General features: G+C 40.6%; 2 non-coding genes and 1 pseudogene across 2 annotated transcripts; 1 reads left to right on the top strand and 2 right to left on the bottom strand.

The window, feature by feature from the left end:
* The first annotated feature begins 3980 nt into the window (after nucleotides 1-3980).
* LOC138441812 (nucleophosmin-like) lies at nucleotides 3981-4898 on the top strand (annotated as a pseudogene).
* Nucleotides 4899-11601: 6703 nt separating this feature from the next.
* Nucleotides 11602-11673, bottom strand: TRNAE-CUC (transfer RNA glutamic acid (anticodon CUC)). The gene has a single exon. It is a non-coding gene; the product is annotated as a tRNA-Glu (tRNA).
* Nucleotides 11674-11957: 284 nt separating this feature from the next.
* Nucleotides 11958-12063, bottom strand: TRNAL-CAA (transfer RNA leucine (anticodon CAA)). Its single transcript has 2 exons — nucleotides 12026-12063; nucleotides 11958-12003 (listed from the first exon to the last, which is right to left on the bottom strand). It is a non-coding gene; the product is annotated as a tRNA-Leu (tRNA).
* Nucleotides 12064-21581: the final 9518 nt, after the last annotated feature.

Genomic DNA, 21581 nt, shown 5'->3' with positions numbered 1-21581 from the left:
GGGATCTTCCTGACCCAGGGACTGAACCCAGGTCTCCCGCATTGGAGGCAGACGCTTTAACCTCTGAGCCACCAGGGAAGCCCTAGCTATTGTAAATAGTGCTACAATGAATATTGGAGTACATGTGTATTTTTCAATTATGTTTTTCTCAGGTTATATGCCCAGTAGTGGGATGGCTGGGTCATCTGGTAGTTTCATTTCTAATTTTTAAAGACATATCCATACTCTTCTCCATAATGGCTATTAATTTATATCCCACTAACAGTACAAGAGGGTTCCCTTCTCTCCACAGCCTCTCCAGCATTTATTCTTTGCAGGTTTTTTAAATTTAAATTTTTTAAATTATGAGAGTATGATAACACATTTACAAGAGACTTGGAAAATACAGAACAAAGTTACATATAGCTCTGTTATATATTAACATTATTTTTAAGTAGATAAATTAAGGTTTTTAGTTGGAGTTTCAATATCAAACTCTCAAAAATTAATAGAATGAACAGACAGAAAAAAAGTAGAAGGATATAGTGGACCTGAAAAGCACTATTAACCAATTCAGTATAATTAAGATTTATATAATTTTCACACAACAGCAGGGTATGAATTTTATTCAAGTTCCCATAGGCTATAACCAGGAGACACTGGAACATATCCAGGGACATAAAACAAGATGAAAAAATGTCATTGTCTAAAGGTATTAAAATCATACAGAATCTGTTCTATCACTGTAGAACTATGTTAGAATATAATATCAAAAGATATTTGAAAATAACCCACTTATTTTTCAACTGTAATCTGACAGTTACCAAGAGAAATCTTTTACTTAGCCATCAAAAGCCTCAAGAAGATTAAAAAACTGAAATAATACAGAGGAGATTGAAGAGAAGAAAGCATTTAAGTGAAAAGCTAATGTCAAAATGAAAAATTAATATCAAAACTAATTTAAAAACTCCATGTATTTGGAAGTTCAATGTCCACTTTTAAATGATGGGTGTATCTAAGAAAGCATAATAAGAAACATTAGAAAATATTTGTAAAAATAAAAATGAAAAGAGAATTTATCAGAATTTGTTGCGTGCAGCTAAAGCTGCTCCTGTCAACCAAATACAGTGTGGAATCTTGAATATGATAAAACAAATCATGGACACTAGCAAAATATTTTGTGGAATTTGAACAAAACCTATACTGTGCGTGCTAAATTGCCTCAGTTGTGTCCAACTGTTTTTGACTCTGTGGGTTTCCATTTCCTTATTCAGGGCATCTTCCTGACCCAGGGATCAAACCCACATCTCTTATGTGTTCTGCATTAGGGAAGCAGGTTCTTAACCACTAGTACCACCTGGGAAGCCAAAAAGAGACTGGATAAAAGTAAAAGATAATCACACAGTTCAGTTGCTTTTAAACATGGCTGCTCATTAGAATCACATCTGGAGGTCTGGAGGAAAAAAAAATACCAGGGCATTAGTTTTTTTCAAAAATATCCAAGGTAATTCTAATCTGCATCTGGATTTTAAAAACTGATTACAAATTTTTCTATTAAATGGTAGTTTCAGCGATATGCTGCTGCTGCTAAGTCACTTCAGTCGTGTCCGACTCTGTGCGACCCCATAGACGGCAGCCCACCAGGCTCCCCTGTCCCTGGGATTCTCCAGGCAAGAACACTGGAGTGGGTTGCCATTTCCTTCTCCAAGTTTCAGCAATACAGAATTCTATTATTTTCTGTTGACCAGTCATGATACAATGGTATTAAAACAAAGATACATAATCACAACAGTAAGAGATGTTTATCAGCTATCACAATTAATAGTAGTCAAAAAATAAGATAATTATAATTGCAAGCCATAATGGAAATATGATTAACTTAACAGGGCTTTCCAGGTGGTGCTAGAGGTAAAGAACCCGTCTGCCAATGAAGGTGACTTAAGAGATGCAGATTTGATCCCTGGGTTGGGAAGATTACCCTGGAGAAGGAAATGGCAACTCAGTCCAGAATTCTTGCCTCAGAAATCCCAAGGACAGAGGAGCCTGGCGGGCTATGGTCCATAGGGTCACAAAAAGTTAGGTCACAGAGATTCAGGTCACAAAGAGTCAGACATGACTGAAGTGACTAAGCATGCATAAAATAATTATTTACAACTTGGGGGGTTAAATAGGGGATAGGAATGCAAAAGTAGGAAGTCGAGAGATGCCTGGAGCAACAGGCAAGGTTGGCCTTAGGGTACAAAGTGAAGGAGGACAAAGGCTAGAAAGACTTTTGTCAAGAGAACACACTGGTCAAAACAAACACCCTCTTCCAACAACACAAGAGACAACGCTACACATGGACATCACCAGATGGCCAATACCGAAATCAGATTGATTGATTATATTCCTTGCAGCTGAAGATGGAGGAATTCTATAAAGTCAGTAAAAACAAGACCTGGAGCTATGACTCAGATAATGAGCTCCTTACTGCAAAATTCAGACTTATATTGAAGAAAGTAGGGAAAATCACTAGGCCATTCAGGCATGATCTAAATCAAATCCCTTAATGATTATACAGTGGAAGTGACAAATAGATACAAGAGATTAGATCTAATAGAGTGTCTGAAGAACTATAAGCAGAGGTTCATAACACTGTACAGGAGGTGGTGACCAAAACCATCTCAAAGGAAAAGAAATGCAAGAAAGCAAAATGGTTTTCTGAAGAGGACTTACAAATAACTGAGAAAAGAATAGTGAAAAGCAAAGGAGAAAGGGAAAGATATACACAACTAAATTCAGAGTTCCAGAGAATAGCAAGGAGAGATAAGAAAGCCTTCTTAAGTGAACAATGCAAAGAAACAGAGGAAAACAATAGAATGGGAAAGACTAGAGATCAATGGCACCCCACTCCAGTACTCTTGCCTGGAAAATCCTATGGATGGAGGAGACTGGTAAGCTGCAGTCCATGGCATCGCTAAGAGTTGGACAAGACTGAAGTGACTTAGCAGCAGCAGAGATCTCTTCAAGAAAATTAGAAATATGAGGGAATATTCATGCAAAAATGGGCACAATAAAGGACAGAAATGATAAGGACCTACCAGAAGCAGAAGAGATTAAGAAGAGATGGCGAGAATACACAAAGGTACCATACAAAAAAGGTCTTAATGACTCAGATAACCATGATGGTGTGGTCACTCACATATAGCCAGACATCCTAGAATGTGAAGTCAAGTGGGCCTTAGGAAGCATTACTATGAGCAAAACTAGTGGAGGTAATGGAATTCAAGCTGAGCTATTTCAAATCTTAAAAGATGATGCTGTGAAAGTGCTACACTCAATATGCCAGCAAATTTGAGAAATTCAGCAGTGCCCACAGGACTGGAAAAAGTCAATTTTCATCCAATCCCAAAGAAGGGCAATGTCAAAGAATGTTCAAACTACCATACAATTGGGCTCATCTCACATGCTAGCAAGGTAATGCTCAAAATCCTTCAAGCTAGGCTTCAACAGTACATGAACCATGAACTCCTAGATGTTCAATCTGGATTTAGAAAGGGCAGAGGAAACAGAGATCAAATTTCCAATATCCATTGAATCATAGAAAAAGCAAGAGTTCCAAAAAAAACATCTACTTCTTCTTCATTGACTACGCTAAAGCTTTTGACTGTGTAGATCACAACAAACTGTGGAAAATACTTAAAGAGATGGAAATACCAGACTACTTTACCTGGTTCCTGAGAAATCTGTATGCAGGTCAAGGAGCAACAGTTAGAATTGGATATGGAACAATGGACTCATTTAAAATTGGGAAAGGAGTATGTCAAGGCTGTATATTGTCACCATGCTTATTTAACTTATATGCAGATCACATCATGGAAAATGCCAGGCAGAATGAATCACAAGTTGAAATCAAGATGGCTGGGACCTGGTGTGATTCTATCCTGCATGACTGCTTGTTCGAACAGTAGTCATTTAATTCCATCCAGCTTCTCTCCCACTTAAATGAGTGTCGCCAACCCATGGAGGATTCAGTGGAGATGGACATGAGCACCCTGAGGCCCCAGACTATCTTTTCAGTTGTGAACTAAAGGCTGACAGAGATTATCACTTCAAGGTGGATAATGATGAAAATGAGCACCAGTTATCTTTAAGAATGGTCAGTTTAGGGGCTGGAGCAAAGGATGAATTATGCATTGTTGAACCAGAGGCAATGAATTATGAAGGCAGTCCAATTAAAGTAACACTGGCGACTTTGAAAACGTCTATATAGCCAAGTTTCCCTTGGGGGCTTTGAAATTATACCACCTGTGGTCTTACAGTTGAAGTCTGGTTCAGGGACTGTGCATATCAGTGGACAGCTGGTGCTGACCAGGACTGACCAGGACTTAGTAGCTGTGGAGGAAGATGCACAGTCAGAAGATGAAGAGAAGGAGGATGTGAAACGCCTAAGTATATCTGCAAAGTGTTCTGTGGTAGCAAGATTCCCCAGAAAAAAGTAAAGCTTGCTGCTGATGAAGATGAAGAAGATGATGATGATGACAATTTTGATGAGGAAGTTGAAAAAGCTCCAGTAAAGAAATCGGTATGAGATACTCGAGCCAAAAATGCATAAAAGTTGAACCAGAATGGAAAAGACTCAAAACTGTCAACACCAAGATCAAAAGGTCAAGAATCCTTCAAAAAAAACTGGAAAAAGCACCTAAAACACTGCAAGGACCCAGCTCTGCAGAAGACATTAGAGCAAAAATGCAAGGAAATATAGAAAGAGGTGGTTTCCTTCCCAAAGTCGAAGCCAAGTTTATCAGTTATGTGAAGAATTGTTTCCAGATGACTGACCAGGAGGCTAGTCAAGATCTCTGGCAGTGGAAGAAGTCTCTTTAAGGAAATAGTTTAAACAGTTTGTTAAAAATTTTCCATCTTATTTCATTTCTGTAACAGTTGATATCTGGCTGTCCTTTTTGTAATGCAGAATGAGAACTTTCCCTATCACGTCTGATAAATGTTGTCCAAGTTCCATTGCCAAGAATGTGTTGTCCAAAATGCCTGTTTAGTTTTTAAAGATGCAATTCCACCCTTTGCTTGGTTTTAAGTATGTATGGAATGTTATGATAGGATTAATAGTAGTGGTGGTCAGACAGATGAAATGGTGGGGAGACAAAAATCTACATGTGAAATAAACTCAGTATTTTGATTTAAAAAAAAGATTGCTGGGAGAATATCAACAGCCTCAGAAATGCAGATGATACCACCCTAATGGCAGAAAGTGAAGAAGAACTAAAGAGCCTCTTGATGAAGGTGAAAAAAGAGAGTGAAAAAGCTGGCTTAAAACTCAGCATTCAAAAAACTAACATCATGGCTTCCGGTCCCATCACTTCATGATAAAGGGGAAAAAATGCAAACAGTGACAGACTTTATTTTCTTAGGGTTCAAAATCACTGTGGATGGTGACTGCAGCCAAGAAATTAAAAGATACTTGCTCCTTGGAAGAAAAGCTTTAACAAACCTAGACAGCATATGAAAAAGCAGAGACATCACTTTACCGACAAAGGTCCATATAATCAAAGCGATGGTTTCTCTAGTAGTAATGTACAAATGTGAGAGTTGTACCATAACTCTGGTGCTGGAGAAGACTCTTCAGAGTCCCTTGGACTGCAAGAAGATCAAACCAGTCAATCCTAAAGGAAGTCAACCCTGAATATTTGTTGGAAATATTGATACTGAAGTATTTTCTATTCCTCCAATATTTAGCTGACACGACTTAGCGACTAGACCACAACAGTCTTATGGAAGGTTTCCTGTGGATGCCAGGGCTGCGTAGCCTCAGGCTAAACAACTAACAGAGAGGAAGAGTGCAGCTCCACCTATCAGTAGATAATCGGATTAAAGTTTTACTGAGCAGGACTCTGCCTACCAGAACAAGTTTCAGTTTTTCCCAGCACCAGAACTGATGCTGAAGCTGAAGCTCCAATACTTTGGCCACCTGATGCAAAGAGCCAACTCATTAGAAAAGACCCTGTCACTGGAAAAGACTGAAGGCAGGAGGAGAAGGGCTTGACAGAGGATGAGATGGTTGGATGGCATCACCGACTCAATGGACATGAGTTTGAGCAAACTATGGGAGATGGTCGGAGAAGGCAATGGCACTCCACTCCAGTACTCTTGCCTGGAAAATCCCATGGACGGCGGAGCCTGGTGGGCTGCAGTCCATGGCGTCGCACAGAGTCAGACATGACTGAGCGACTTCACTTTCAATTTTCACTTTCCACTTTCATGCATTGGAGAAGGAAATGGCAACCCACTCCAGTGTTCTTGCCTGGAGAATCCCAAGGATGAGGGAGCCTGGTAGGCTGCCGTGTATGGGGTCGCACAGAGTCGGACACGACTGAAGTGACTTAGCAGTAGCAGTAGCAGTATGGGAGATGGTGCAGGACAGGGAAGCCTGGCCTGCTGCAGTCCATGTAGTCACAGAGTCAGACTCAACTGAGCAACTAAACAACAGCAGTCCCTCTCATCAGCCTCATCCACCAGAGGGCAGACAGAAGAGGCAAGAAGAACTACAGTCCCGCAGCCTCCAGAATGAAAACCACAACCACAGAAAGTTAATCGAAATGAAAGTGCAGAGAACTATCTCCCAGATGAAAGAACAGCACAAAATCCCAGAAAAGTAACTAAATGAAGTGGAGATAGGCAATCTTTCAGAAAAAGAATTCAAAATAATAGGGCAGATGACCCAGGATCTTGGGGGGGAAAATGGAGAAGGTGCCATAAATGTTTATCAAAGACCCTAGAAGAAGTAAAGAATAAACAGAGATGAACAATACACTAGAAGGATTCAATAGCACAATAACTGAGGCAGGAGAATAGACAAGTAACCTATAAGGTAGTATGGTGGAAATCACTGCTGCAAAACAAAATATAGAAAAAAGAATGAAAAAAAAATTGTACTCTAGGACAACATTAAAGGCTCCAATATTCACATTACAAAGGTCCCAGAAGGAGAAGAGAGAAAGGTCTTGAGAAAATATTTGAAGAGAAGATAGCTGAAGATTTCCCCACCATGGGAAAAGAAATAGTCAACGAAGTCCAGAAAGTGCAGAGTCCCAGGCAGGATAAACCCACACACACCCAGTTATCAAACTGACAAAAATTAAAGACAAAGATAAAATGTTAAAAGCAACAAGGGAAACACAATAAATAACATACAAGGGAATTCCCATAAGATTATCTATTTGTAAATTTTTTGATGATAGCCATTCTGATCAGTGGGAGGCAGTACTTCATTGTAGTTTTGATTTGCATTCCTCTAATAATAAGCTATGTTGATCATTTTTGCATGTGTTTATGGATGTCTTCTTTGGACAAATATCTATTAAGGCCTTCTGCCCATTTTTTGTTTGGGTTGTTTGTTTTTCTCATGTTGAGCTGCATGAACTGCTTACATATTTTGGAGATTAATCCTTTGTCAGTTGCTCATTCACAATTATTTCCTCCCATTCTGGGGGTTCTTTTCATCTTGTTTATGGCTTCCTTGGCTATCTAAAAGCTTTTGAGTTTAGTTACCTACCGTTTATTCTCATTACTCTAGAAGGTGGGTCATAGAGGATCTTGCTGTGACTTATGTTAAAATGTGTTCTGCCTATGCTTTCCTCTAAGAGTTGTATAGTATCCTTGTGTGCTCAGTTGGTCAGTCATGTCTAACTCTCTGTGACTTTATGGACTGCACCCCACCAAGCTCCTCTGTTTGTGAGATTCTCCAGGCAAGAATACTGGAGTGAGTTGCCATGCCCTTCTCCAGGGAATCTTCCCAACCCAGGGATCAAACCCACACCTCCTGCGTCCTCTGAACTGCAGGCAGATTCTTTACTCATTGAGCCACCTGGGAAGCCATTTAGGTCTTTAATCAATTTTGAGTTTATCTTTGTGTGGTGTTAGGGAGTATTCTCATTTCATTCTTTTTCATGTAGCTGTCCAGTTTTCCTAGCACCACTTCTTGAAGAGGTTGTCTTTTCTCCATTTTATATTCTTGCCTCCTTTGCCAAAGATAAGGTGCTCATAGGTGTGTAGGTTTATCTCTGGGCTTTCTGTCTTGTTCCGTTGGTTTATATTTCTGTTTCTTTGTTAGTACCATACACTGTCTTGGGAGAAGGCAATGGCAACCCACTCTAGTCCTCTTGCCTGGAAAATCCCATGGGCAGAGGAGCCTGGTAGGCTTCAGTCCATGGGGTCTCGAAGAGTCGGACATGACTGAATGACTTCACTTTCACGCATTGGAGAAGGAAATGGCAACCCACTCCAGTGTTCTTCCCTGGAGAATCCCAGGGACGGGGAAGCCTGGTGGGCTGCCGTCTATGGGGTCGCACAGAGTCGGACACAACTGAAGCGACTTAGCAGCAGCAGCACCAGCAGCAGCAGCAGCAGCAGCAGCAGCAGCAGCAGCAGCATACTGTCTTGATGCCTGCAGTTTTGTGAAAGTGAAAGTCGCTCAGTCCTGTCTGACTCTTTGTGACGCCATGGACTGTAGTCCATGGAATTCTCCAGGCTAGATACTGGGATGTGAACCCAGGTCTCCCGCATTGCAGGTGGATTTTTTACCAGCTGAGCCACAAGGGAAGCCCTTGTGGTAATTTTATAGTACAGTCTGAAATAAGGAAGGTTGATTCCTCCAGCTTCATTCTTCTTTCTTAAGATTGCTTTGGCTATTCTGGGGTCTTTTATGTTACCATACGAATTGTGACCTTTTTTGTTCTAGTTCTTTGAAAAAATGGCACTGACAATTTGATGAGGATTGCCTTAAATCTGTAGATTGCTTTGTAATATTGTCATATTCACAATATTGGTTCTTCCGATCCAAGAGCATGATATATCTTCCATTTGTTAATGTTGTCTTTTATTTTTTTTTCGTCAGTGTCTTATAGTTTTCTGTATACATCTCTTTTGTCTCCTTCAGTTCAGTTCAGTTCAGTCGCTCAGTCATGCCCAACTCTTTGCGACCCCATGAACTGCAGCACGCCAGGCCTCCCTGTCCATCACCAACTCCTGGAGTCCACCCAAACCCAGGTCCATTGAGTTACCTTAGGTAGGTTTATTCCTAGGTATTTTATTATTTCACATGTGCTTATTCTTCTAACTACAACCACAACAAGATACAGAACTATTTCACCAACATAAAGATTTCCCTCTTGCTATGCCTCTTTAGTCACTTCTGCCCCACTCCCTACCTCCCAACATCTCCAAGTCCTATCAATCAGTAATCTGTTTTCTATCACTATAATTTTTCATTCACTATAATTTTTATGTGAATGAAATCAAGAAGTATGTGACCTTTTGATATTGACGTTTTCACTCAGCGGTATATCCAAGTTATATCCTGCATCAGTAGCTCATTTATTTTTAGTGCTGAGTAGCATTCTATGGCTTGGTGGTACTACCATGTGTTTAACCATTCACCTGTTGAAGGGCATTTCAGTTGCTTCCTGTTTTTTGGCTGTTATAAACTGCTTTGAACATTTGTGTACAGGTTTTTGTGTAAATATCAGTTTTCATTGCTCTGGGATAAATGCCTACGAATGTAATTGTTGGGTCATATAGTAACTGCATGTTTGGTTCTGTAAAAAAAAAATTGCTAGACTCTTTCTTAAATGGCTGTAGCATTTACATTCCTGCTAGCCATGAACACGTGATCTCGTTTCTCGTCATCCTCACTAGCATTTGCTGTTATCACTGCCTTTTATTTTAGCTATTCTGAAAACCTTGTGGTGATATCTCATCGTGATTTTAATTTGCACTTCAACAACACTGAATGTCTTGTCTTCAACAACAATGTCTTATCATGCCATTGGCTCATTTTCTAATTGGATTGTTTCCTTTTTCATCATTGAGTTTTGAGAGTTCACTATACATCCTAGATACGAGCCCTTTATCAGAGATGTGGATTGCAAATATTTTTTTTTCTGTTTGTAGCTTGTCTCTACATCGTCTTAACAAGGCCTTTTGCAGAATAAGTTTTTAAGTTTGATGAGGTCCAATTTAATATTTTCCTACATGTCATTTTTAAGAACTTTTCACTAAGCACTAGGTCTTAAAGGTTTTCTCCTATGTTTTCTTATAAAGTTTTATAGTTTTAAGTGTTACCTTTAAATCTATGACTCATTTAAAATTGATTTTTGTGTAACATGTGAGCAATTTTTCAAATAAATTGTATTATTCCTCTACTAATAAATTGTATATACTCATGGTAGAAAAATCAGCAAATGTCTGACATTAGGACAAAGAAAATTTAAATTCATAATCCTACCACTTATAGAAAATGTTACATTTAGTATATGTCTTCCCAGCTTTTTTAAATTCTTTACACACATACACACACACACATATATAACATAAATATATATACTTAGGTTCCTTCCAGTTCCTTTTAAAGATGAGGGAAAATTTCAAAATGAAACTTAAAGGTTAGATGAAATTTCATTCTTATTTGTCCTTTGATTGGCTAGCTTTACAGATGAGAAAACTAAAGCTTAGAGAGAATAGACAGCTTGCCTTCTGAAAAGTCCAGTCAGGACTTGCACTCAGCTCAACCTGACCATTAGTCATCATTTGCTATGCTATACTTCACACAAGGCTGAATTACCAAAAAAGAAAGAAAGAAAGAAAGAAAAAGAAAGCCAACAGCTAAGAAAGAGAAAAGCAGAGGCAAAATTATTTGTTCAAGGTAGTTTGGTGAGCCAAGCTGTAATTAATATGGAGGTACGCTATATCCTAACAGCCTGGCCTGGAGGTCTAGAAAAGACACCCAGGGAGAAATGAATACTTTCAAAAACAACAAATTAAGCATAGAGGGTCAAAATATTATACAAATACTAAGAAGATAGAAGTTAAATGTGGCTGAAGAGTTTTTATTATTCAAATAGATTATTTTCCACAGGAGTCACAATAGAAAAATGAGCAGTGGAAATTTCTAGAATAAAAAAATTTAAAAAACAGCTATAAAAGATATTTTGGGAACAATTAGGGGAAATTCAAATGTGGACTGGCATCTGATGACAAGTTGAAGTTGATTTTTCTCAGGTGTGACATGGAGTAGTGTAATAATGTATGCAACTTTCAAACGGGTGGGAGACTGAGGAAGCTCTGATTACGTCTAGAGAGAAAGAGAAAATGTGGCAAAATATTAACCTATGTCGTATGTAGGTAGAAAGAACACCGGTGTTCGTTGTGTCATTATTTTACTTATTTCAGCTTACTTTCAAAATAAAAGGTACGTGTGGGGGTGGGAAGAATTTCCAGACTCCTTTTTATAGTGAAACTTGCCTGAGTCATCGTGAGCAGTGAGCCCCTTCTAGGTGACATCGGTCATTTTAATAATTTTGAGTATTCGGGGAGATTTTTTTTTTTTAACCCTGGGCATTGGAAGACCCGGCACTTGTGGCAGCACCAGAGTTTTCTTTTGAGATCATTTAGTGCTGTCTGCCCCGTTCTTCCTTTCTTAATTAAGGTATCGTAGGTATAGGACAGTGATTCACAGACAGCTGGCACTCGTTAACCAGAATAATCCTCACCTCTGGTAATTACGTTCTCCTAAACAGAAAGGTAGCCAATATTGTATTTTTGGTGTCAAGTTGAAAGAAAAAAAAAGTTACTTTCCCTGACCGGGAATCGAACCCGGGCCGCGGCGGTGAGAGCGCCGAATCCTAACCACTAGACCACCAGGGAACACATAAGAGAGCCCTCTACAGTAAGCTAGACAAACTGTAAAAAATGTGACGTAAACTGGGTTGCTGAATGCGGTTGTTTGAACCTCCGGTATTTAAACAGCCTCCCTCTTCCACCTGACCAGTCTCTCGGCCGCTGCAAAGCCGAAGAAAACAGATAATGGAGAACCGAAGCAACGTAAAGTCTGAATATGGCCGCCGTCTCAGAAACAAAACAAAACCAAACCACCGGCCGTAACGGGAAATGCTCTTGGATACGTTCGCGAAAGGTTGCAAAAACGCGCCTGTCAGAAGTGGGATTCGAACCCACGCCTCCATTCGGAGACCAGAATGCCCTTGCGGAAGGTAGACACCTTGAGTCTGGCGCCTTAGACCACTCGGCCATCCTGACACGCTGGTAGGAAAGTGTTCCTGAACGGCCTGCTTTCTGCGACAGCCTGATGCGTTGCTCTGCTTTACTGGGCAGGCTGTCGGCGGATCCACCAGGTTAGGGCGGAGGAGAACCTTGCGCTGGGCGCCTGCGGCTGGCTGCGGAGGAGCTCTTGGAGAATGCCGGGTTTGCAGTTCCCGCCGACTGCCTAGCCCCTCCGGTTGGCAGGAAAATCGAGTCAAGAAGCAAGGACAATCCCGCTAGGAAACCAAAGGGTTTAGTGACATCCGACCCAGCAAAGGAAGGAAACTATAGTAGCAAAAGCAGAAAGAAAGTGCCAGGTTTCTGCCCAAGGGGCGACCGCCACTGCCAGATCCCGGGCTCCCGCCGCACATGCCTGGCTCTAGCTGGGGAAAACTGGCTAGTTGAGTGAATACAAGGAAAGCATATGGAAATAGCTTGCCACAGAAAAAGCAACAGTGATTGCTGTTGTTGTTTCAAAATTATTCGGGCTTTCTGCCTTATTGTCTTTGGCATACCCAGCCTTTTAAGATCCACACCTCCTCCTCTACCACGTCACCCAGTCCTGGCTAGAGATAATGGGGGGCTATCAGTGTTAAAGAAAAACATTGCTCATTCATGACACCCCTTAAAGCACTGTAAGGAAGACTTTATTAAATGGGTGGTGCGGGGGGTGGGAATCAAGATATGTATGGTTACTACTGCACCAGGGTCTTGCAGTGGGAGAGGTGAAATTGGATTTAATTCTGAGGACAACAAGCGAGACTGGAGATTTATAGCCAGAGAGCGGTAGGGTGCATTCAGTGGATGAAAAATTACTAAGGGCGCGGGGAGGGAAGGATTCTGTCCGAAAGGATATCTAACTGGGTTCTTGCTGAAGGTAGACCAGGGTATTAGATATCGCCTGATGGAGGACCAGGAACCCCATTATATATTGAGTGATAAAAATCAAGGATGGGGCATTCTCGTTAAACATACTTAGCAGGATTTTTGCTAAAACTGAACGCTGTAGAGACAAACATGAAATTCCAAAGCCAGACCTAGTTGGAAAAGATTTCAGGGCTGGGGGCAGATTTAACAAGAGTGCAAAGATAGCAAATGTGCTTTAGCATCAGCTGGGAAGTCCCACTTCTTGTGCTCCAGAGTACATACCATTCAATCACTCATTCATTACTTTATTCACTGAGTCTTAATCGATACGTTTTTGCTGTTCAGTCGATTAGTCCTGTCCCACTATTTGTGGCCCTGTGGATTGCAGCACGGCCAGGCTTCCTTCCCTGTCCTTCACTATCTCCTGCAGCTTGCTCGAACTCGTGTACATTGAGTTGGTAATGCCATCCAACCATCTCGTCCTCTGTCGTCCCCTTCTCCTGCCTTCATCTGGGTCTTTTCTAATCAGTCAGTTCTTTGCATCAGGTCGCAAAGTATTGGAGCTTCAGCTTCAGCATCAGTCCTTCCAATGAATATTCAGGATTGATTTCCTTTAGGTTTGATCTCCTTGCAGTCAAGGGGCTCTCAAGAGTCTTCTCCAACATCACAGTTCAAAAGCATGAATTCTGCGCTTAGCTTTCCTTATATTCCAACCTTCACATCCATACATGACTACTGGAAAAACCATAGCTTTGACTAGATGGTCCTTTGTTGGAAATTGATACAGCCGTGAACAAGGAGGAGGTCCCTACCCTGGCAAACTGACTGCTAGTGAAGGGGATAGTCAGCCCAAAGGAACATACAGGCTGTGAGAACAAAAGGAGAGCAGAGCAATGACATGGTGGAGGTCTATTTTTAGACTGTGATTGTCAAGTAAGATCTCACTGCCTTTTTCTAAAAATAATTTTCAAAAAGTAAAACTCATGATTCCCATGCAAATATATGTGATGCACGTATAAAGATTTTACTCAACTCATTAATGAGGGTGTGATGTTATAACCAATTCAAAGGAGATTTTGAAGAGATTTTTTTTTTAATAGTCAGACAAGGGAATTTGAAAAGAGATTGCTAACAGATGTGAGATGGGTTAATTTATCAAGGGTATGATATTTAAGGTGTGCTTTCTACTCTGGGGTTGTTTTTTTCTACCAGAAATAAACCAGGTGCCACTTTTCACAAATTTTATTTGTATTTTGATACATAAGAATCTTTAGCTTTGCTCCCACACAGAAACCCTTTGCATCACTGTCGATTTTCTATGGGTTAATTTCTACCCATACAGAACTCTAAAATAGTCAATAGAAGCCAGTCAAAGGTGCACATGGACTCAGATAATCCCCAAAAGAAGTGCTAGGCAATGCCAAGCACTCCACTGTAAGGATACCTTGTGTCCAAGAGAAACAAAGCTGAACAGCAGTGAAAGCTGTAAGAACACATTTTATCCAAGAACTATTGTAGTAGGAGAAAAGAGACCTTATATGATAGAACTGGGCTCAATTCCAAATACAGCAAGGAAAAGTGGAGATTTATAGCTAAGGAGCAGGGTGGGATTGGTGGATGGAAAATGGCTATGAGGAGACATCAAGAGTAGAGAGATTCTTGCTAAACTGACTTAATAATATTTCTGCTGAAGGCAGGCCAGGGTCATCATATATTACCTGGAAGATGGGGAGGGGGATGAGGAATTTGTTTAGCTGTGGGGGGTAATCAGATATTAAAGGTAAGGGGATTCTCACTAGTACCCTAGAAGGATTCTTATTAAAATTAGACCATACAAGGCAGAGCATGGAAGCCCAAGATCAAGGTTTAGTTGAAAAGAGGGCTCAGAGGAGAGCCTGACTAAATTTTGGTCAAAGTGGGAAATTTTTGTCACTAATAATATCTTTTTCTATTTCCAAGTTTTAGATAATCTTTTCTTTCACATTAGAGCCTTCACTGAAGGGAGGACATAAGCACTGGGAGAAGGGGAGGGACGTTTTCCACAACCCTGAAAATAATATTCTAATTTCTCTGGTGGTCTACTTGGCCTTTAGGAACTTCTGGCCAGTCTGATCTTACCTCACAGTCTCTCGTGTGCCCCAGTGAGCTAGCTGAATTTTCCTCAACGTGCTTAATCAGCCTTCGTTCCTTCTAGCTCACCCAGAAAGTCCTGAGAGCCTGGGGGGTAAGGACCGTGGATGTAGCAGAGAAGAAAACAAAATATTTATCTGTGCTTCAGAAGCTCACATTCCAGCAAAGAAAGATGGAAAGTAAACAAAATAATTATATGTGGGGGAGTAATAAGTACTGTGAAGAAAAATAGAGAAAGAAGGGCAGGGGGAGAGGTAGGTGGTTCAGAAGATCTTTCAGGATGTGGCTTTTGAGTAGACTGTCGGTGAATGACCAGGTAGAATATCTGTGGGGAGAGAGAAGAGCAGATGCAAAGTCCAGCAAAGAATACAAAACAGACAGCGTGGCAGGGACTGGGTCCAGCCTGTGTATTGACACTGAGTGAAGAGGAGAGCTGAGGTTGGTAAGATATGGCCTGCATGGAGAGTAGATGGGAGAGCACAAGAATGAAGCAGAGAGAACAGTTGAGGCTACTGCAAGCTCCCTTTGACAGACCATGGGGCAGCAGGCCAGATGGTGATAGACAGTCAAATTCTGGATCTATTTTGAAGGTGGAGTCAATAAGATTTGTTGATGCATGAGAAGGAAAGAAGTGGCATGTATTAAGAGGTGTTTGCTGCTGCTGCTGCTGGTAAGTCGCTTCAGTCATGTCCAGACTCTGTGCGACCCCATAGACGGCAGCCCACCAGGCTCATCTGTCCGTGTGATTCTCCAGGCAAGAATGCTGGAGTGGGTTGCCATTAATTGGCCAATAGGAAAGCCAGGGAGGAGGCAGACTGTGGAGAGAGAGTATGGTTTTCGATCTTCAAGTTTAAGATGCCTGTTAGAGGTGTCAAGCAGCAGATAGATACAAGCATCTGAAGTACTGTGGGAGATATAAAAGTGGAAACTCATTAGCTAATAAACTGTACTTATCTGTATCCCTGCCATAAAACAGGGAATTCCCTGGCAGTCCAGCGGTTAGGACTATGTGCTCCCACTTCGGGGAACACGGGTTGGATCCCTGGTCAGGGAACCAAGATACTGCATATGCAAAGGGCAAAAGAAAAAAAAAAAGCCATAAAATAGAATGAGCTCACTTGGAAAGTGAGGCCCAAGACTGAGCCCTGGGACATTCCAGTAAGTTGAGAAAGAAGAGGAAGCTGCATAGAAGGCTGAGAAAGAATGGCCAGTGAGAAAGAAAAAGAGAAGACTGTGGTTTGCAGAAGCCACGTGGAGAAAGAAGGTAGAGGAGAAAAACAGTGATCGGAAGTCCAGTGCTGCCAAGGGGAGTAAGCTGAGAACCCAGTGGGTCAGGGTTCTGGTGAGGTTGGAGGAGAGACTGGAGGTGGTGACAGGACATACTGATGCCCTTTGGGAGGTGTTCTGCCTTGAAGGGGGTCAGCAGCATGGAATGCTAGCTGCAGGAGACCACAGAATCAAGGTTTCGATTTATTTGAAAACAGACATCACATGGTGTGTTGTATTGATGGCAACGATCCAGTGTTGTTTCTCTCCTCAGCGTTTCTTTGGACCTCTCTGGCCATGTGGTGAGGTCTACTTCCCGTGGGTTTGTTTTTTAAAAAAAAAACTGAAAAGAAATAGAAATAACATAAAATTAACTATTCAAAGTAGCATTTAATACATTCACAATGTTGTACAATCACTATCTCTGTTTAAGTTCCAAAAAGACACCTTGTACCTGTTAAGCAGTTACTCTGTTTCAGTCAGCTTGGGCTTTAGTCAGTTGTAATAAAACACTGAAGACTGGGTGGAATAATAATTTATGTTCTTATGCTTCTGAGGGCCCACTCTTATGGTCTTATCTAAATCTCATTAGCTCCCAAAGGCCCCATCTTAAAATATCATCACATTGGGGAGTAGGGGTTCAACATGTAAATTTGGGATTGCGCAATTCAGTCCTCAGCATTCCCTATTCCTCCCTTCATCTAGCCCCTGGCAATCACCAGTCTGCTTTATATCTCTGTGAATTTTTCTCTTCTGACTATTTCATATAAATGGTATTTATATATGATCATAGTCTATATGATCTTTTATGCAGGGCTTCTTTCACTGAGCACACACACGAAGGAAGTATGCACCCACATTGAAGCATATATCAGTACTTCATTCCTTTTTATGGCTGAATAATATTTCATTGTATGGATATATCACAATTTGTCCACTGACAGACATTTGAGCAATGTTTGCCATTGTGAATGTGTTCCCATAAACGTGTGTGTACTTGTGCTTAAGTACTTATTTTCAACTCTTTGGCTAAATAACTAGGAATAGAATTTCTGAGTCATTGGTAATTCTGTTTGGGTCATGGGAATCTATTTTCCACAGTTGCTGAACAATTTACATTCCCAATGGCCACATATGAGGGTTCCAATTTCTCCTATTTCCCCCTTGCCATTTTAAAAAAGTATGGCCACTCGGGTATGAAGTGGTTCTTCCTATGGTTTTGATTTGCATTTCCATAAAGCTTAATATAGGCTTCCCTGGTAACTCAGATGGTAAAGACTCTGTCTGTGATGCAGGAGGCCCTGATTTGATTCCTGGGTTGGGAAGATCTGCTGGAGAAGGGATAGGCTACCCAATCCAATATTTTCAGGCTTCTCTGGTAGCTCAGCTGGTAAAGAATCCACCTGCAGTGTGGGAGACCTGGGTTCAACCCCTGGGTTGGGAAGATCCCCTGGAAAAAAGAAAGGCTACCTACTCTAGTATTCTGGCCTGGAGAATTCCACAGACTGTAGTCAGATTGCAAAGAGGCAGACACCACTGAGTGACTTTTAAAGATTAATATATTTTCATGTGCTTGTGTTTCACTACTGTGTCTTCTTTGGAGAAATGTGTATTCTTTTGCCCATTTAAAAAACTGAGTTGTTTGTCTTTTTGTTATTCAGTTGTAAGAGTTCTTTGTATATTCTGGATACTAGACCTTTATTATCTATATGACTTGCAAGTTTTTTTTTTTTTTCATTCTGTAGGTTGTCTTTTCATTTTTTTAAAAAAGATTTGTTTATTTTCTGCACATGGGCTTTCTCTAGTTGTGGTGAGCAAGAACTATTCTTCATTGTGGTTCGTGGACTTCTCATTGCCATGGCTTCTCTTATTGCTGAGCACAAGCTCTAGGTACACAGGTTTCAATAGCTGCAGTGTGTGAGGTCCGTAGTTGCAGTTCACAGTCTCCAGAGTGTGGGCTCAGCAGTTGTGGCACCTGGGCCTAGTTGCTACACGGCATAGGATCTTTCCAGACCAAGAATCAAACTAGTGTCCCCTGAATTACAAGGTGGATTCTTAACCACTGGACCACCAGGGAAGCCATGTCTTTTCATTCTTCATAATGTTCCTGATGCACAAATTTTTTCATTTTGATTATATGTAATTTTTCTGTTCTTTTGTTGCTCATGCTTTTGGTACCCTGAGAATCCACTGCCAAATCTGAGGTCATAAAGATTTATCCCTAGTTTTTTCCTAATAGTTTCATTATTTTATCTCATATTTAGGTTGTTGATCTATTTTAAGTTAATTTTGGTGTGTATGAGGTAGGGGATCCAACTTCATTCTCTGTATGTGGATGTCTAGCTGTATTAATACCATTTGTTTAAGAGACTATTCTTTCCCCATGGTTCAAAATTCATTGACCCTAGGTCGATGGGCTTATTTCTGGTGTCTCAGTTCCGTTCCAGCAGTCTATATGTCTTCCTTTATTCTAGTACCACTCTGCTTTTGATAACCTTTATTATATTTTTGTAATAAGTTTTGAAATCAGAGAGTATGAGTCCTTCAATTTTGTTCTTTTTCTTCAAGAGTGTTGAGGCTATTCAAGGGCCCTTATTATTATAGATGCATTTGAGAGCTGGCTTTTCTATTTCTGAAAAAAAAAAAACACACACACACAGAAATTTTGTTACAGATTACATCACTATGGGTGGTTTTGACTCTTAACAATATTGTGTTCCAGGCAATGAATATGGGGTATCATACCATTTATTTAAGCCTTTAATTTGTTTCAGCAATGTTTTATAGTTTTCAATGTAAAAAGTCTTTCACCTTTCTAGTTAAATTTATATAAAGGTATTTTATCCTTTGGGGGTTATTGTAAATGGTATTGCTGGTATACAGAAATGCAACTGAATATTGTGTGTTTTGATCTTGTATTCTACACTTTTGCCAAACTAAACTTGTTTATTAGCTCTAGTAGTGTGTGTGTGTGTGTGTGTGTGTGTGTGTGTGTGTGTGATTTTTAACATACAGGATCATGTCATATGTAATGACAGCAAGCTTTACTTTTTTCCTTTCCAATTTGGATGCTTTCTATTTCTCTGTCTTGCCTAATTGCTTTGGCAAGAATTTTTAGTGCAATATTGAATAGTAATGGTGAGAATGGACATTTTGTCTTGTTTCTGATTTAACCGGGAAGGTTTTCAGTCTTTCTGCATTGGCCATGTTCTTAGTTGTGGGATTTTCATATATGCCTTTGATCATGTCAAGAAAGTTCCCTCACATTGTTTTTAAATACATAAGACAAAGTACATGGGGTTACAAAGGAAACTAATTATGTTGAAATTGTTATAAAAATACTAAAATTAATTTGTGCTATAGTAATATGTGTGCTTATTTATTAACACATTAAATAACAAGATACAGAGCATTTTGAGTTAATGATAAGTATAAATGACATTCTGAAATACCTGCAACTGTAATGTGGTATGAAAGTATCTTTGATTTTTACGCATGACAGTAGGTCCTACTAATACTACTGTGGTTTGCTGTCTCCTTTGTTAATGGAAGGAGAGGCTCGATTTTAGCCAGAGTTTTTTGAAGATAGATAGATATATAAATTGTTTCCCTTTAAAACTCATAGGTATCTAAATTCTCTCCACTGGAATCTCAGCTTAAGAATCCCTAAAGTTGTGAGAAAATTGGTGATAGAAAAGATGGACATGGCTGGGATGGAGGTGTAGGGAAGTGGCAAGCTGTTGTGCCCAGGAAAGGGCTGGTCTCATATTTCCATATAAATGCTACAAGGACAACAGCAAAGGCTTCTTGCCAAATGATTAGGTCTGAAGGAAAGGGGACAGGGACATAAGGGTGTGTGCCCAGGGAATGGCTACAATGGTAGAACCTGGACTGGAAGCTGGGCAAAGAGAAGAGGGAGGAGAGAGGTGGAGTGCGTCAGTGACAGGTGTTGGCTGGAGTTCCAGTAGGGTCAAGAGTGGACCAGGAGTGAACTAGAAAGAGAGGTGGTGTTAGAGCAAGATACTTGAAATACCTAGAATACCTTCTGAGAGAAGCTGAAATGTTACCAGGTAGCAAGAAGAGACATTTTTTAGGACTGTCTGGGCAGGATTAAGAAAAGCTTTAAAGTTATTTGGCTAAATTCTGCATTGGCAGGTGGGTTCTTAACCACTAGCACCACCTGGGAAGCCCAATATGTTTATTAAAGGACAAATAAGAATGTGCTACTTGAAGTCCTGGAGGCTCAGTGGTAAGGAATCTGCCTGCCAATACAGGAGGCACAGGTCAGGAAGATCCCCTGGAGAAGGAAATGGCAACCCACTCCAGTATCCTCGCCTGGGAAATCCCATGGACAGAGGAGACTGGCAGGCTACAGTCCATGGGGTCACAAAAGAGTTGGACATGACTGAGCAACTCAAAAGCTTGATGCATAAGGATCTTGAGATAGACAAACTGAACTGTAAAGCTACAGTTATTTAGAATTTAGACTATTAGGAGATTTTACCTCGGAGAAGTGTTTTATCACTGACATTGTCTATGATTGATAGGGTATAATTGTAATGAAAAAGCACTGACTTAGTTTTATTTTTGTATTTAAATTCTTTATGGCTTTGGTTCTAGCTTCATGGGGCTGCATTCTTGCTGTTTGACCTCCTAGAAGTAGATACACAAATACAAGATAACAATGCCATGGGACTTATGGGGTCTTCTTACCTTGTTGTAGGGAGCTGGGTTAAGTGGAACTGATTGGCAGAGCAAGAATTGGGGGCAGGCTAAGGAGGAGGTGGTGCCAGCATAGGTCAGGGTAGGACTTATGGGGTGGAGGATGGAACAATAATGAAGGGTCAGAGTCATTCAATTTAGAGGGGGTCTTTTCATTCTGATCTTTCTTGGAACTTTGTCTCCTTGGAACTTTGTCTCCTTAATGCCTTAGGGTCCTTCCCTCAAGTTTCCCAGTTGTCTCTCTGCTCTCCTTCTACATTTCTTTCCCGTATCCTGCCTACCCCTTAGACAAGATTCTTCCAAGATAAACTGAGCTTTAATATATCAGCAAGGCCCAGACCTTCAGCTACTAATGGCTTGGGAGATCCTGGAGGACTCACTACTATCACATCTGCTATCTCCTAGGTCCCAGTATATGGTGTAGGCAGGAAGTAGGGGACTCAGTGGGCTTCCCTGGTGGTTCATTGGTAAAGAATCCACCTGTTAATGCAGGAGATGAGGGAGATGCATGTTTGATCTCTGAGTCTGGA

The sequence above is a fragment of the Ovis canadensis genome, chromosome 5, assembly GCF_042477335.2.
Source record: "Ovis canadensis isolate MfBH-ARS-UI-01 breed Bighorn chromosome 5, ARS-UI_OviCan_v2, whole genome shotgun sequence".
NCBI lineage: Eukaryota > Metazoa > Chordata > Mammalia > Artiodactyla > Bovidae > Ovis > Ovis canadensis.
The sequence above is the reverse complement of the archived record's forward strand: the minus strand, read 5'-3'. Positions and strand labels throughout refer to the sequence as shown.